Source organism: Puntigrus tetrazona, chromosome 4 (genome assembly GCF_018831695.1).
Source record: "Puntigrus tetrazona isolate hp1 chromosome 4, ASM1883169v1, whole genome shotgun sequence".
Lineage (NCBI taxonomy): Eukaryota > Metazoa > Chordata > Actinopteri > Cypriniformes > Cyprinidae > Puntigrus > Puntigrus tetrazona.
Window position 1 is genome coordinate 23,794,944 of NC_056702.1, and position 17,320 is coordinate 23,812,263.

A 17,320-nucleotide genomic window follows, 5' to 3' on the forward strand; every position below is an offset into this window, starting at 1 on the left:
CCCTTCAGTCCTTTGCTGTTTGTGATAGCGATTGAGCCTCTTGCAATCATTATTAGAAATCATTCACCTATCAAGCCTGTAAGTCTGGGAAATCATTACATCTCCTTATACACAGACGATATTGTTCTTTTTCTGTCAGATACCAAACAGTCTTAGATCTTATAGATCTTATAAAATCATTTTTATGGTCTCTATATATATAATTAATTTATGTCTTTAGGTGCTGATCTTAGTGTTATTCTACCCAAAAAACCCAAATTAATTTTTAAGTAGTTTTTTCTTAATAAATTGGAAGATTTGAAGACAAACATGAGCAAATGGAGGACATTCCTCTTTCTATGATAGGCTCTATAAACAAGTCTTTTTTAAAACATTTGATTGATTAACTCTCCTTTTATCTGGGTCTTTAAAGCTCACAGAATATCCATAAAGATACATTTACAGAAGTCAAGAGGTAAAGGTGGACTAGGGCTACCATGTTTCTTACACTACTACTGGGCAGGAAATGCCAGGGCCTTTGTCTACTGGCAGGAGGATTATAAAGTGGAAATCCCCACTGATACACCCCCTCAGGATGCTATTGAAAAAATGAAATTAAAAATAGTTTACTTTGCTGTATCACTTGCAGATTGATAAGATTGATTATTTTATTGTTTTAAACTGTTTGAAAATATGGCGTAACATTAAGAAAGGCTGCAAATTACCTGACATTGTTATTTTTGGATGCATTTCCCCTTCTATCTCTGACATTCAACACCTGGAGGCAGAGTGGTATGGTCACCCTGCAGAATTTATATATCAACAAACATTTTGTCTCATTTTCTAAACTAAAAGAGAAGTTTTCTCTCAAACAACACACTTCTTTCAGCATTTACAGATTAAATTATGTACGTCACCCAGCCAGCAGAGGGAGTCCTCACCTGAGTACTAGCTGGGCTCACCCTCTGCTTCTTCTGCCTTCATTTCCTGTTTGGAGGCCTTTACAACCAGAGGCCCTCCAAGAATACGATGTGAAGTGTTGCCAGTATTACCTGCCTTACCGAGCGTTCTTTATCTCTGTCTCTAGCTAATCTTGTGTATGATCATTGCCTGTTTACCTGTTTTACGACCTTTGGACTTGCCCTTCTGTATTGTTTACTGGATTGATTGATGTACTGGATCTGACCTTCTGCCTACCTTCACGTTTATGATTATTGTCTCAGCCCTAAATAAACTACAGCAAATGGATCCAAACACAGCCTCCGCGTCCTCATTACAGCAGTATCTAATTTTGAATCTCTGCCGGAAGAAAGAAGGATTTATAAACTATTGTTGGGTTCACCTGATTCCAAACATTTAATTTCAGATTTTGTAAATTTATTTTCTCTAGAAATTAATCTGAAATGAATTTGAAAAATGCCTGGAAAGAGGAACTGGGCATACGGATTGAGGCTGATGTTTGGGAGGAGGGCCTCAGCAGGATTTTATCTTGTTCTATTAATTCTAGACATCAATTAATTCAGTTTAAAATGATGCATAAACTGCATTATTCAAAATTAGAACTGCACAGATTTTTTCCTGCCATTTCTCCTATTTGTGACCGATGTAAATCTGCAGAAGACTCTTTGACATGTCCAATACTTTAAGATTTTTGGTGTGACATATTTAAGTGGTTCTCTGACATATATAAATATATATATATATATATATATATATATATATATATATATATATATATATATATATATATATATATATATATATTATTTTATATATTATATATATTTTACACTTTATTTTATTGTCTTTATATATTGTTATTTTGATGTATTTTGTGTTGTTGTAAGTATTTATTTTACATTCAACATTTAAATACATTTCTTTCTTTCTTCTCTGCACAGTCTTGGAATGTACCAGAATAACATTTCACTACATGTTTTACTACACTAATTGTATGTGACAAATAAAATCTTGAATCTTGAATGTTTGTGTGTTTATACTTGGTCCTGATGTCTGATGTTTTTTATTACTATTTGTATTATGAATAATATGTATTTTTATTATTATGAAACCAAATGCACTCATATTTAGAAACGAAGGAAATAGAGGACAGAAAATAAACACAGGAAATTCAATATATCATAGATTAAATAAAATCATAGTCTAGTTGTATACTTTGTCTTCATTTTCAGAAATGTAATTACATTTACCATTGGTGTGAACCTTGCTTAGACTTTCATTCTTTTTGTATATTTTAATCCCAGAAGTGTGGCAGACATTCATCACCATTGGTGTAAAGAGTTCATGAGACAATTTAAGACTCAATCTTTAAATGGCCAGATCTACTAACCAAACTCTCAGAGCCTTGGTTTTCTTGTACTACAACTAACAGCTCTACAGCTTTTGAGAGGAAACCAGGGATGATTCAGTAGATTTTGATCTTATTTGTAGCATCACAAACACTTTAAACAGAAATGCAAATAAGAAATGAAATGATGGTTTTTACATTTCTTTTGTGAATTATGTGGAGATCATGCATAGTTGTCAATCTTTAGAATGGATGAGTTACTTGCAAACATTGTTTGCATTAGTTACTAATGCATGCTCTAAAATTGCTAAATATCTACTGCTCTGTTGAAATGCAAAAGACAGATTAAAATAAAACAAATATTGAGTACTTAAAAATTAAAAAAAGTATATATTTAATATTTGTTTTCTGCAAAACACCACAATAAATGGCACAAATATTGGCATAAATGTTAAAGAAAAAGAAATCTGAAAAAGTGCTGCAAAATTCTGGAGGAACTGTTACACAGATCACACAAAGACTGTTAGGAGTTTATTCTGTTTTGGGTCCCTAGTGGCCGCTATTGTGCTTTTTCTGTGATGTCTCTGTTTTTGTTTTTTTTGTCTCTGCCCTACACTGCATTTTCCCGCCATTTTTGATTGCCTGATTATTGTCAGATGTGTTAGTCATGTGGTCTAATTTACCTGCCTATTTATATTGGGCCTCGGGGGTGATATGTCACTGAGTCTTCGCTTTAAGTTATGTTGGAGAGTAACCTGTTTTTCTAGTCTTCATCTCTGTCCTTTAAGCCAGAAAGCTAAGTTTTTTGTGATTATCCTTTAAGTTTTGTTTTTTGCCTCGCATTTTTGGATTTCCACTGTGGATGTTAAGTCAAGTTTTCATGATTTTCTCAGTTCTGCCCTGTGCTGTTTATTGGACTTTATCATTTCTATTTTTTGAATTCTTTGTTGCAATTTTGATCTTCTGTGGATTCTAAGATCTTGAAATAAACTCTGAGAAGACTTTTACACCTCTGCACTTGAGTCTCCTAAGTAGCTCACTTTGGTTGAACCTGGCCTTTCACACCAGCTGACCCGGTTCGATTCCTGACAAAGACCTCATCGACTGGTTTAGTAAGTCTCCCAAAACTCTCCTGTTCACTGCCAGAAATGTGATCATTCACATTAATTTTAGTAAAAACACAAACTATATCATGAACATGTTTTTAAAGTGTATTGATCTTCAGTGTTACTTACCAAACTGATCTGGATTCTTTAACCACAGGTAACAGATACTGAAGAACTTCATCTCCTATATGTTGTTCTCCAATAAACTGTTTTAGATCAAAAACATCCATCTTCTGCTCTGATGTCAGCAACACATAAACCAGAGCTGACCACTGAGAAGAGGATAGGTTGATTTCTCTTATTCCTCCAGATTTCAGATAACCCTGGATCTCCTGCATCAGTGAATCATCACCCAGTTCATTCAGACAGTGAAACAGATTGATGGATTTCTCTGAAGAGTGATTCCCACTGATCTTCTGTTTGATGAACTGAACTGTTTTCTCTTTGTTGTAGGAGCAGCTTCCTGTCTGTGTCAGTAGTTTTCTTAAGAGAGTCTGATTGGACTCCACTGAGAGACCCAGAAGAAACCGCAGGAAAAGATCCAGGTGTCCATTCTTACTCTTTAGAGCCTCATCCACAGCTCTCTCATGGAGCTCAGATAACGTTCTAAAAAGGACATAAAGGAAAGATTTTTGTTGGATTTGGTCAAACACATTTCTCTTCTTTATTGTTAAGGAGAGGTGTGCATATAGAGCTGCTAGATGTTCCTGAAGGCTCAGGTGAACAAAGCAGAAGACTTTCCCCTGAAACAAGCCCAGCTCCTCTCTGAAGATCTGAGTGCACAGTCCTGAATAAACTGATGCTTCTGTCTCATCAATGCCACACTCTTTCAGGTCTTCATCATAGAAGATCAGGTTTCCTTTCACAAGCTGCTGGAAAGCCAGTTTCCCCAGTTTGAGGATCATGTCTTCATCTGTCACGTTCTTCTCATAGTCTTTCTCATGTTTGATGTTGGTCTGAAGGATCAGGAAGTGTGTGTACATTTGAGTGAGAGTCTTGGGAATCTCTCCAGTCTCTGCTCGACTCAAGATCTTCTCAAGAACAGCGGCTGAGATCCAGCAGAAGACTGGGATGTGACACATGATGAAGAGGCTCCTGGAGGACTTCAGGTGTGAGATGATCCTGTCGGCCAGACTCTGATCACTGATCCTCTTCCTGAAGTATTCCTCCTTCTGTGTCTCATTGAAGCCTCGTACCTCTGTCACTCGATGGACGCACTCAGAGGGGACGAGATCAGCTGCTGCTGGTCTGGAGGTGATCCAGATGAGAGCAGAGGAAGCAGATTCCCTACAATCAGGTTCATCAGCAGCACATCCACTGAGGCTGACTCAGATATATTACACAGATTCACTTTACTCTTAAAGTCCAGAGACAGACGACACTCGTCCAGACCATCAAAGATGAACAACACTTTATATTCATCGCTGGATATTTCCATTTCTTTAGTTTCAGGGAAAAAGTTGTGAAGAAGATCTAAAAGACTGAGTGTTTTGTCCTTCATCAAGTTGATTTCTCTGAAAGGAAGTGGAAATATGAGCTGGACGTCCTGATTCTCTTTCCCTTCGGCCCAGTCCAGGATGAACTTCTGCACAGAGACTGTTTTTCCAATGCCAGCGACTCCCTTTGTCAGCACAGTTCTGATGTCTTTGTCTTGTCCAGGTAAAGGTCTGAAGATGTCACTGCATTTGATGGCTGTGTCCTCTGTTGCTTCTCTCCTGGATTGTGTCTCAATCTGTCTCACCTCATGCTCATTATTGATCTCTCCTCTCTCACTCTCTGTGATGTAGAGCTCTGTGTAGATCTCATTCAGCAGTGTTGGGTTTCTCTGCGTCGCTGTTCCCTCACACAGACACTCAAACTTCTTCAGCAGATTTGATCTAAGTGTGTCGAGGACTCTTCTCTTAAAATCTAAAGACTGAATCACAGATGTCTCTCTCTTCATAGACACACAGCTGGACTCTGCTTCTGATCTCTTCTGATGAACTGAACTAAAACAGAAAACAGAGATATTCAACATTTCATACAGTGTATTTACAAAAACTATTGACTTAAATTTAATAAAATATGATAATATAAATTGTAAATCAAAACATCATATAAGTGTCATACCTGAGTCCAGGCTGTGAATCTTCACTCTTAAAGTTTATTGGCCGATCCATAGACCAGTCACTCTTCATAGACACACAGCTGGGCTCTGCTTCTGATCTCTTCTGATGAACTGAGCTGAAACAGAACAGATGTTATACTTTATAATCAGAATCATCTTAATATATTACAAGATAATTTTATTATGCTTGAAAAATATTTGTATATACAATAAATTATAATAAATAAACTTGTAAATGTTCATGGTTTTATTTCTATAAGATTTATTGTGTTCCTCAAAGTACCTGCAGGCTGGAGAATACTCTTCATCTCCAGATGTTTGTGTTTCATTCATGATGGATCTGAACAGTTTGATCTTCAGCACTGACTCTAGATAGAAATGACAAAGAACCACAAAAACTACAGTAACTAAATAAACAGCTCATATTGTTATAAGTCATTTTATTAAACATTTTAAGTTGTTCTGTTTTATAAAGAATCGATTGCTATGTCTTTCTGAAATGAAATAACATTAACAATTCACTTTTCTATTATTCTTGTATCGTTCATCTCATATTCAGACGGCGGTGATTAAATTGCTGTGATTCACTAGTTATGTCAATAATGATTATTAATAGTTAATTTCAGCTTGATCGTATTTAATATTAAAATATACTAAAATCTGAGTTGATGGCTGTTAGCTTTTCTTTATACAAATTAAATTTCCATTAGATAATTATGAATTTTACAACGTCGCAAACTAAGAAAAGTCAGTGTTACAATGATATGAGTTTATCTATTAATAAATGTAGAAGTGAATCTGGCTCAAGATTATATAATAACCTGATATTAAATAAGAAAGACATGAGAATGCACAAGTAATATATATACATGTGTATATATATATATATATATATATATATATATATATATATATATATATATATATATATATATATATATATATATATATATATATATAAATAATGCATTATTACATTTCTTACAGTGTAAGTTTAGCACAACCATTACACTTTTTACATGCAATTATAAAAAAGTTGTAAAAAGTTTGTTCATATTTGATCATGTTTCATGAGTGTTTCATGATTAAGACAGTATTTAATCTTTACTTACATGAATAAGGAAGTGTCTTTCTGCTCCACAGCTGAAGACTTGCTTTGATCAAAACGTTCAGTTTCTAGACAACTTCTCAAAATGTCTTTGTTTTCTCTTTATGTTCATGTATGTCCCCGCATAAACATTAAAATGATGATTAGGTTAATGGTAGATGGCTTTTCGATCAGAAAAAACGATCAGGTGTAAACGTCACATGTAAAGTACAAGGTGCATAACATCAAAGTATCGCGAGATCGACTGACGGTTCTGTGTTCTCTTTACTTTCGCTCTCGCGGTACTTTGATTTGTACTTTGAACGAGGTCATTCAACGAACACACACCTAAGCACTTTATTTTTCAACGCGGAAGTAAATACGAGGACGTCCTTACTTCTAATGTGTTAAACTTCCGTTTCACGAGCAGCTAGTGGAAACAAACACAGACCACTGTATCTGTGTCCCAAACTGAAGCGCGTGAAGCTCGAAGCCACACCTCCTCGGGATTTCCTCAGGTGTTCTAGATTACCCTCCTGTCGCATAGCAACGGAGAGCTGACGTCCTACAGGATAGGAGGAGCCAGAGTCGATCACTTTCACTTTCATCAAAGCAATAATTTAATGTCCAACAAATTAAAACTACCTATAATTCAAATAAACAAAACGATAAAACTTGGCTCGCTAAATATTAGATCACTTTCCACAAAAAGCACTTTATGTATATGATTTGATCAATGATCAGAAGCTAGATTTGCTTTGTTTGACAGAAACCTGGCTAAAACCAGATGATTATATTACTCTAAATGAATCTACCCCACAAAATTATTTCTATAAAAATGAGCCACGTTTAAAAGGTAGAGGGAGGTGTTGCTACAATTTATAACAGTATTCTTAGTACTTCTCAGAGGGCAGGCTTTAAGTATAACTCATTTAAAGTTTTGGTGCTGCATATAACATTATCTACAGAATCATGTGCTAGTGATAAATCTTCTGTCATGTTTGTACTGGCTACTGTATACTCATTGTAGAAATCATACTCTAGATCTAATACTGTCACATGGAATGGATGTTAAAATGGTTGAAGTACTGCAGCAAAGTGATGACATTTCAGATCACTATCTAGTCTTGTGTGAACTCTGTATAGTTAAACCTGTAAACTCTGCACCTTATTATAAGAATGGTAGAACCATCACTTCCACCACAAAAGAAAGCTTTCTAAATAACCTTCCTGACTTATCTCAATTCCTTAGCTGATCCAATACGACGCAAAAAACTTGATGATATAACAGAAACTAGCACTTTAGATACAGTTGCTCCTTTGCACTTAAAAAGATAAAAGAAAACAATGGAGTAATGAAAACACACGCACCCTAAAGAGCATAGGTGGAGAAAACTAAATTAGAAGTATTTCTGTACTGCCTGGTGGGACAGTATCCTGTCATACAGAAAAGCATTAAAAATAGCAAGATCTGATTATTTTTCATCTCTTTTAGAAGAAAACAAACACAACCCCAGTATTTATTCATTACAGTAACTAAATTAACAAAAAATAAAACGTCAACAGGTGCTAATATTCCCCAAGAGTATAGCTGCAATGAGTTCATGAATTTCTTTACTTCTAAGATTGATACCATCAGAGATAAAATTGTAACTATGCAGCCGTCAACTACAGTTTCACATCAGATAATGAGCTTTAGTTCCCTAAGTAAAAATTACACTCTTTCTCTATTATAGGAGAAGAAGACTTGTACAAACTTGTTAAATCATCTAAACCAGCAACATGTATGTTAGACCCTATTCCATCTAAACTATTAAAAAGATTTGCTTCCAGAAGTCATAGATCCTATTTTGAACATTATTAATTCATCATTGTCATTAGGATATGTTCCCAAAAAGCTTCAAACTGGCTGTAGTTGCTTCTCTTATTAAGAAACCACATCTTGATTCCAAAGACAGACCAAATTACAGACCAATCTCTAATCTCCCTTTTTCTGTCAAAGATACTAGAAAAGGTAGTATCCTCACATCTGTATTCCTTTTAGAAAAGAATGGTATCTGCGAGGATTTCCAATCAGGTTTTAGGCCGTACCATAGTACTGAGACTGCTCTCATTAGAGTTACTAATGACCTGCTTTTATCATCTGATCGTGGTTTTATCTCGTTATTAGTTCTATTAGATCTTAGCGCAGCATTCGATACTATCGATCACAACATTCTCTTGGATAGACTAGAAAACTATGTTTGCATTAGAGGAAGCGCCTTAACATGGTTTAAATCATATCTCTCTGACCGCTATCACATTTTTGTAACATTAAATGAGGAGGTATCATATCGCTCAAAAGTGAAATATGGAGTTCCTCAAGGCTCAGTGCCAGGACCGTTACTTTTCAACCTGTACATGTTACTCTGGGAGATATTATCAGGAGTCATGGTGTTAGCTTTCACTGCTATGCTGATGATACTCAGCTCTATATTTCACTGCAGCCTGGTGATACACACCAAATTGAGAATCTAACAGAATGCATAGTCGATATAAAAAGCTGGATGATGAGTAACTTCTTAATGCTAAATTCTGAAAAAACTGAGGTGCTAATAATTGGACCTAAAAACCCCACATATAATAATCTAGAACACAGCCTATCACTGATGGCTGCTCTGTTAATTCTTCATCATCAGTTAGAAACCTAGGTGTGCTGTTTGACCACAATCTTTCCTTCAAAAATCATGTTTCTAGCATCTGTAAAACTGCGTTTTTCCATCTTAAAAATATATCTAAATTACGACCTATGCTTTCAACCTCTAATGCAGAAATATTAATTCATGCGTTTATGACCTGAGTTAGATTATTGTAATGCTTTATTGGGTGTTGTTCTGCACGCTTAATAAACAAACTTCAGCTAGGCCAAAACGCAGCCAGAGTCATTACTAGAACTAGGAAGTGTGATCATATTAGCCTGGTTCTGTCAACACTGCACTGGCTCCCTATCAAACATCGGATAAATTTTAAAATCTTATTAATTACCTATAAAGCCCTGAATGGTTTAGCTCCTCAATACTTGAGCGAGCTCTTATCACATTATAGTCCTGCACGTCCGCTGCGTTCTCAAAACTCTGGCCATTTGATAATACCTAGAATATCAAAATCAACTGCGTGGGCGGCAGATCATTTTCCTATCTAGCACTTAAACTCTGGAACAATCTCCTAACTCTGTTCGTGGAAGCAGACACACTTCTGCCAGTTTAAATCTAGATTAAAGACACATCATTTTTAACTTAGCCTACACATAACACACCAACACACTTTTTATTATTCAAATCCGTCTAGTAAAGGATTTTTAGGCTGCATTACTTAGATTTGCTGGAACCGGGAACACTACTCCTACAATACGATGTACTTGTGACATCATAAAAAGAATGGCATCTATGCTAATATTAGTCCTGTCTCTTCTCAATCTGTTTTCAGTTTGTATCCAGACTAGATGGTGGATCAGCACACAGAGATTATGTTCATCAGAGACCAAAACACCTAGATGCGCCCCGTGGACCAATCACCAGATCCTGATGCACACACACACACACACACACACTAAGTAATTTACACTACCTGACACAGCTGGGCGTTTAAAATTCTACTGGAAGTTAAATGCTGGGCGTCCAGTCAGAGGAGAACTGACTTCAAATGTGGTTTCTCCTAAGGATTTTTTTCTCCATTCTGTATGCATGGGGTTTTTGTATGCATGGGGTTTTGTTTGCAGACCGTCTCTGCATTTAATAAGAAATTGGTCACTCTCATCATTATACATCCATGTCATTGTACTCTTCTACATTATACTGTACAGTGCTTTGATGCAACCTGTATTGTTAAAAGCACTATATAAATAAAAATGATTGATTGATTGATTGAAAACAAAAACGATCAGTAGCCAGTTCTCTGCCACCCCAACACACAACCTATAACCAACCACATCGACTGCTGATTCTTCCACTTTCTCCTTCTGCTCCCTCACAGAGGCAGAAGTATCCAAACTTCTCCACCCCATCCTCTCATCTTCTGCAAGCAATCTCCACAGTCTTACCAGCACTCACACACATCATCAACACATCTCTCCTTACAGGCACCTTCCCCACAGCATTTACGCAGGCTCTGGTAACACCACTGCTCAAAAGCCCACTTTCTAAACACTTCCCTTATTGATAACTACAGGCCTGTCTCTCTTCTTCCATTCATAGCGAAAACACTTGAAAGAGTTGTTTTCAAACAGGTATCACTGTTTCTTTTCTGCAAACAACAAAAACTGGACCTCTAATCAGTTAGGTTTTAGGTGCGGCCATTCAACTGAGACTGTGCTGCTCTCAGTCACTGAAGCCTTGCATGACTGCAAGAGCTTGAATCCAAATCATCAGGTCTCATTCTGCTGGATCTATCCGCAGCTTTTGACACTGTGAATCATCAGATCCTGCTGTCTACTCTCTCATCACTGGGCATCTCTGGGATTCCACTTTTGCTGGTTCGAATCCATCTCACTGGTAGGTTTTTTAGGTGGCCTGGGAGGAGAAGTATCCACAGCACATCTACTGGTCACTGGGGTTCCTCAGGGATCGGTTCTGGACCCTCCTTCTCCATTTATACTACATCACTAGGCCCCATCACAGGCTCATGGCTTCTCCCATACCACTGCTACGCCGATGACACACCAGCTCTCTCTTTTCATCCAGATGATCCAACGGTAGCTACTCGGATCTCAGGTTGTTGGCGGACATCTCGGCATGGATGAAAGAGTATCACCTATAGCTCAACCTGGACAAAAGACTGAGCTTCTTGTCTTCCCTGCCACTCCAGCTATACAGCATGACTTCACCATCCAGCTAGATTTCTTCTACAACAACCCATCAACCTCGGTCAGAAATCTTGGTGTAATTCTCGATGACCAACTCACCTTTAAAGATCACATTACAAAGACTGCTCGATCCTACAGGTTTGCATCATACAAACATCAGAAAGATCAGACCTTTCTAACAGAGCAAGCTGCACAACTCACTTGTCCAGGCCCTTGTCATTTCTAGACTGGACTACTGCAATGCTCTTCTGGCTGGACTTCCATCAAACACAATAAAATGATTCAGAATGCAGCGGCACGGCTGGTCTTCAATGAGCCCAAAAGCCCATGTTACACCTCTCTTTATCTCTCTTACATTGGCTCCTGGTTGCAGCTTGCATCAAGTTCAAGGCACTGATGCTTGCATATAGAACAACCACAGACTCAGCACCGTCTACTTCCACTCACTGTTACAAATCTACGCCTCTAGAAGTCTGAGATCTGCTAGCAAGCAACGCCTCATGGTACCATCTCAAAGAGGCTCGAAATCACTCTCAGAACTTTCTCGCTCTCTGTTCCTGGCTGGTGGAACCATCTTCCCATACATTTCCTGAAATGCTGATCTCTGTCAATATTTAAGAAACAGCTGAAAACTCACCTCTTTCAGCAATATTTGACCTCATCTTAATTAAAAAAATCCCTTGTTTATTCCTTCCTTTCTGGCTTGTACTAATTTGAACACTGCCTGTGACTTGGTGTTACAAGCACTTACTCTGTCTGTTCGTCTCTCAAAAAATGAATTGCTTGTTGTACTCTCAATTGTAAGTCGCTTTGGATAAAAGCGCCTGCAAAATGACTAATTGTAAATGTAAATTTCCCCTCCCTTCACCTGCAGTGTGGATAATGCACCCAGTGATGTGCAGCTGGAACTCATTGACCTGCAGTCTGATGCAGTACTGGCAGAGCACTTTAAGTCAGGATCTCTGCTGGATTTCTACTCTTCTCTTAAGGAGGAGAACTTTCCAAATCTGAGGAGATATGTCAGAAGATGTTGGTTCTCTTTGGCTCTACCTACATTTGTGAACAAACATTTTCAATGATGAAGTTTACAAAATCCAGTATAGATCCTCTCTCACTGATGATCATTTGTCATCATTAGATTGTATTTTAGGCTTATCGTTCAATTTAGGAGTCTGGGTCACTTAGAGACCTTAGAGACTCCCACGACACATCTGGGCTAGTTCAGGTCTTAGTCAGAGGCTACCTCGTAGATTGCTTACCTTAATGCAGCCATTTCCTCAATAGACTCAAAAAGAGTAATTTTTATGCGTTCCCTAAGTAATAGCATGCTAAGCCAGTTTGGTGGCCAGAAGTCGAAGATCTCAAAAAAGTGCCCTGGCTCCATCCATTGATTGTTGATCTGACTCACCCAGCACGCCAACAATACGGGGAAACCTCAGAAGTCACTAACCTACTAGAAAAGTTATTTCAGACAGTATTATAAGTTAACCAAGATTGGCGTTTATTTTGCCAGGCAAGAATAGTTTCCAAATTGGTTTAATTGATAAACATTTGCACAACTGATCAGCAGTGCAAAAATAACACAAACCAAAATAAAACAAACTTAAAAGGTCATTATACCTGGTCATTAAAAAGTACATAGTTTGGTGTATGCAGACAAACAATCAAAGAGTCAAAGAGCAGGCAGGGTCAAAACCAAAGAATCTATGACAAAAGGGAAACACAAGGCTAGGCTAACTAGAAACAAACAAACAATGCAAGCCTGCAGGTGAGGGGCCTGTTTGAATTTATAGTCTCAAAACAGGAAGTAGCAGCAGGGAGTGATCACAGATCATCCAGAGGTAAGGGGCTCCCTCTGCTGGCTTGTTGACATAGCCCTCCCTAGGGAGCGACTCCTGGCGCTCAACAAAATAAAAAACAAAACAGTTCTGTGATAGGAGCGGTGGATAGGAGGTGAAACACGGGGGTTATACAGGGCTTTCTGCAAAGCAAGCAGAGCAGAGAGACTGGGCAAGCAGAGGCTTCGGCATAACTTGTGCCCACTCTGGGTTCTACAGCAGATGACACCTCCTAGAGCAGGCTGGGCATAAGGGATAGGTCTCAGAGCAGACTCAGGGTCAGAAAAGGCCTCAGGCAGACATGTGGACTTCCAGTGGGCACTGGAGTGGATTGGTAGACAGGAATGGGGCTCAGGAACAGATCTGTGGACTGGTGAAGAAAGTGAGCAGTGTAACAGCCCAAACACACAAAATGGCAACCGCCATTACAGGAAGCACAGTGGATGGAGGACAGTGAACAGTCTCGAGGGGTGACTTGTGCTGAAGCCCTGGGGATAACGGCTGCTCTCACTGATATCATGTCAGACTGGATATCAGCCTCAAATACCCATGGAACGCCCTGGTGTTCTCAAATGTAACCACAATGCAATGTAAAACCTGGAGGGGCATACATGGTGGCTGAGGAACTGCAGCTCTGGAAAGGCGGCCATCTGGGGCAGCGGCTTCTGGAAAAGCAAGGCCATCTTGGAGCTAACAGCTCTGGAAAGCAGCCATCTGGGGAAGCGGCTCTGGGAAGGTGTGTGGCCATCTGGGGCAGCTGCTCAGGAATGTGCCATTACAGTAGTCGATCGATGTCCTCTTCCTCTGTAATACCCAGCATGAATGTTGGACCCCACAGTCACTAAAGCAAATTTCACAACTGTGCAAGTGACCCGACGTGGACCTCACAAACAAGTTATGTTTCCTGAGTGGCTGATTTATTCCCTCATGAAAGAATTCAATCAATAAACAGTCCGGTAAGTCTGAGAGGTAAGCCAGGTCCAGAATGATTTAGTGGTTTACTCTCAAGAGTGTTCGGGTGCCCTGCTTGAGGGTTAGTAAAGACATTGCCGAGGCACCACCTGGCCATGGATCGGGCAAAAGACCCTGAATCCTGGTTTGAGGTTGTATTCTGTGCAATGACTGACTGCGGGTCTGAGGCATGCAGATCCATTTGCAGGCTTTTATTGGCTGAACAATTATTGTCCAACAAAAGCTTGAGATTCGAAAAACATATAACAGCCATGTGTAACTAATAGGATATTCAAAAAAAGTGCTTAGCATGGGAGGAACGTCAAAAAGTTGGGAGGTAATGTAATTGAGGTGATTTCATTTGCAAAAAAACATAAAAAGCAAACTGTGAACCGCCTTTTTCAAAAGAATATACATAAAATAACAAAGCATCATATTCACTGTGGAATCACTTTAACGCTTGCTGTGCACTTCAACTGTGCCACTCCCACAGAGAACAGTACAAAGTATTTGTAATATATGTATTTTTATTTTTTTTTTTTTTTAAAATGCATTATACAGACAGCAGGACAAACGGTGCAAGTTAAATACAGCTCAGGTCTTCAGGAAGGGTAGTCTTACAGACAGTGGATGGCTGAGAAGCAGTAACTGTATCAGATCCAATGGCAGTTTAGAGACAGTCTGATACATTCAGGGGCTGCCTCAGAGACAGCGGCAGTTTCTGTTTTAATGACTGTCTTTTTGAGACAATGGCAGTCTGAAAACCATTGGAGGTGGAGTCAGACTGAGGCAGTGTCGGACTGAGTTGTAGTGTCCGTCTGAGAGGCAGTGCTGGTCTATGAGGCAGCACCAGTTTAAGAGAGTGTCAATCTCAGGTGAGACAGACTTAGCTTCATAGGCAGCAGTTCTTGTCTGAAAGTCTGTGCTGGTCTCAGAGACAGTGACACAACTGAAAGGCAGTGTTAGTCTGAGAGACAGTGCAGGTCTATCAGGTGCATCAGTTTCAGAGGCAGTGTCATCTCAGTGGTGCTAAGAGCTGAGAGAAAGTAGCCCCAGTTCATCAATGTGAAGCGGACTTTCGGCAGGAGGCCGGTCGTGGTCTGAGAGGCCTTCAATGGTCCTCAGGTGAGGCTTCTGACGAGTACACTTTTTGTACCTGAAGGGATCTTATTGTTAGTACGCACGCAGAGACCTGTTACATGTTGGCAGTAGCACTGGACATTGTACATACACGGTATTAATACCTGCAAAACAATATCAAATTGTTCAAAACCACCATATTCAATAAACCTGTTTTTGTTATGTAATGCGTTTCATCTGATATCCTCATATAGAAGTGTTCCAGAGCTATTTTAGTTGGAGTTACCTGGAACTAAAACCATTCCCTAGTTCACTGTAGACATTGCTAAAATGTAAGGTAGCTCCACCATTAGTCTCAGGGTCTATGAAAAGGTTCCTGTGGTGTAGTCTCTGCCCCGTTGTGTTCTGAAGATCAACAAAAGACCTTCTGGGGTTTGAGCGACATGACTTCGAGTAGTAATGACCAGAATATTCCTTTTTGGGTGAGCTATCCCTTTAATGTGTATCAGGACGGGACGAGCACAAATATGTATTTACTTATATAATGTATTTTATAATATGTAGATTTAGTACAGTGTATGATAGTTTGAAGTGTATGTACACACACAGCCTAGAAAAAATATATAATATAGTGATATTACAAAGTGATAGGAAATGTTTATTAATGTTTTCACCCAGTATAAAACAAGGAGAAATTTAGTTTTTACATTAAGCTGTTTCTTGTAAAAATACTACAGGTTTGACATGTACTTTTAAATTCCCTCAAATTATATTCCTTACATGAATTCATGAATATGCTTTAGTATAAGATTCCCATATGTATGGAAATTTTTTGAATGATGTCCTGTACGTTCCTTATTTTTTTTGAGGAACACTTATTCAGCATTGCTTTCAGTGTGTGAGGAGGAACGTCTGCCCAGGATGTTGATGGTAAAGAGCTGCTGGTCAGGTATCTGCAGAGAAAGAAAAAAATAAAGCTGCGAAAGTCCCTAGATTATTGCTTGATTACTTGTTGACTATCTTAATAAATAGATTGTTATACACACTGAAGAAATAAGATTTCCATTGAGCGTAGGGTTTGGGATAGGACACTTTTTGTGCAAATATTAATTTGCAGGGTTTCAAAAAAAATGTTGACTAGAGCCGTCATCGAGGAAAAGTTTACCAGTTTCTGTTAATCAAATGTACATAAACTTTCAATAAAACATTCAAAGTCTCCATAGTCATTGACTAAAGCTGGCGTGTAATAAAGCAATCCCGTTGTTAGATCTGCTGGAAATAAAACCAGATCAAAACACAAAGGTATTTATAACCTATAAGCTCCGTAGGAGTAACCATCATTAAATCCAAAACGAACTGTATTTATTTGATTAGTTCACGTTAGAAATTATTGCAGTGAAGAAATCTTCAAAATATTACTTTGCCTTCGTAAAGCTTTCACAATCCAAATCTGAAAATGCTCCTCTCCTCTACAGAAACATGATCTTTGCTTAATATTGGGCTGATTTTGGGCTGATTTCACAGCAATCCTGAAATTTATTTCCCAATCATCTCATGGTTGTGTGAGGATTATCTAGTCAGATTTTCCTGCAGTGTGTGTTAAGAGTAGACTGAATCTGCTCAGAAGAAACATCGGAGGCTTAAATAATAATGCTTTCTGAAATAAGCCAAGCTCATTTCTTTTGATTTCAATTAAAGTCTCGATTAAAGCGGTGCTCTACAGCGTCTCTTACCTCTGATCTGGTTCAGGTCCTGAAGCAGAACCCACATCAGGCGACTGTGGAAGGTAAAACCTGAGCAAACTAAACTTTTGGAAGAAATAATACAGTAGTGTTTTATGCCTTTACACTGTGGAGATACCATACACTGCTTTCCAGTAGTTCAGCTTTAGAAAGCTCACTGTAGCAGAAGACTTTACTTTTAGGAGAATTTAAGAAAGGAAAATCAAGATTGTAAAATACTGTATTGTAACTAGCGTTTGAGCTGGTGAGAAGTCCTTGTTTGACTCACGACTCACCTGAGAG

The 17,320-nt window shown here is 38.5% G+C and overlaps 1 protein-coding gene and 1 pseudogene across 1 annotated transcript in view; one reads left to right on the plus strand and one right to left on the minus strand.

Moving 5' to 3' along the window:
• LOC122342945 (NACHT, LRR and PYD domains-containing protein 12-like) overlaps positions 1-17,320 on the plus strand; it is a 510,774-nt gene that overhangs the window by 161,146 nt on the left and 332,308 nt on the right.
• On the minus strand, positions 4,385-7,057 carry LOC122343068 (annotated as a pseudogene).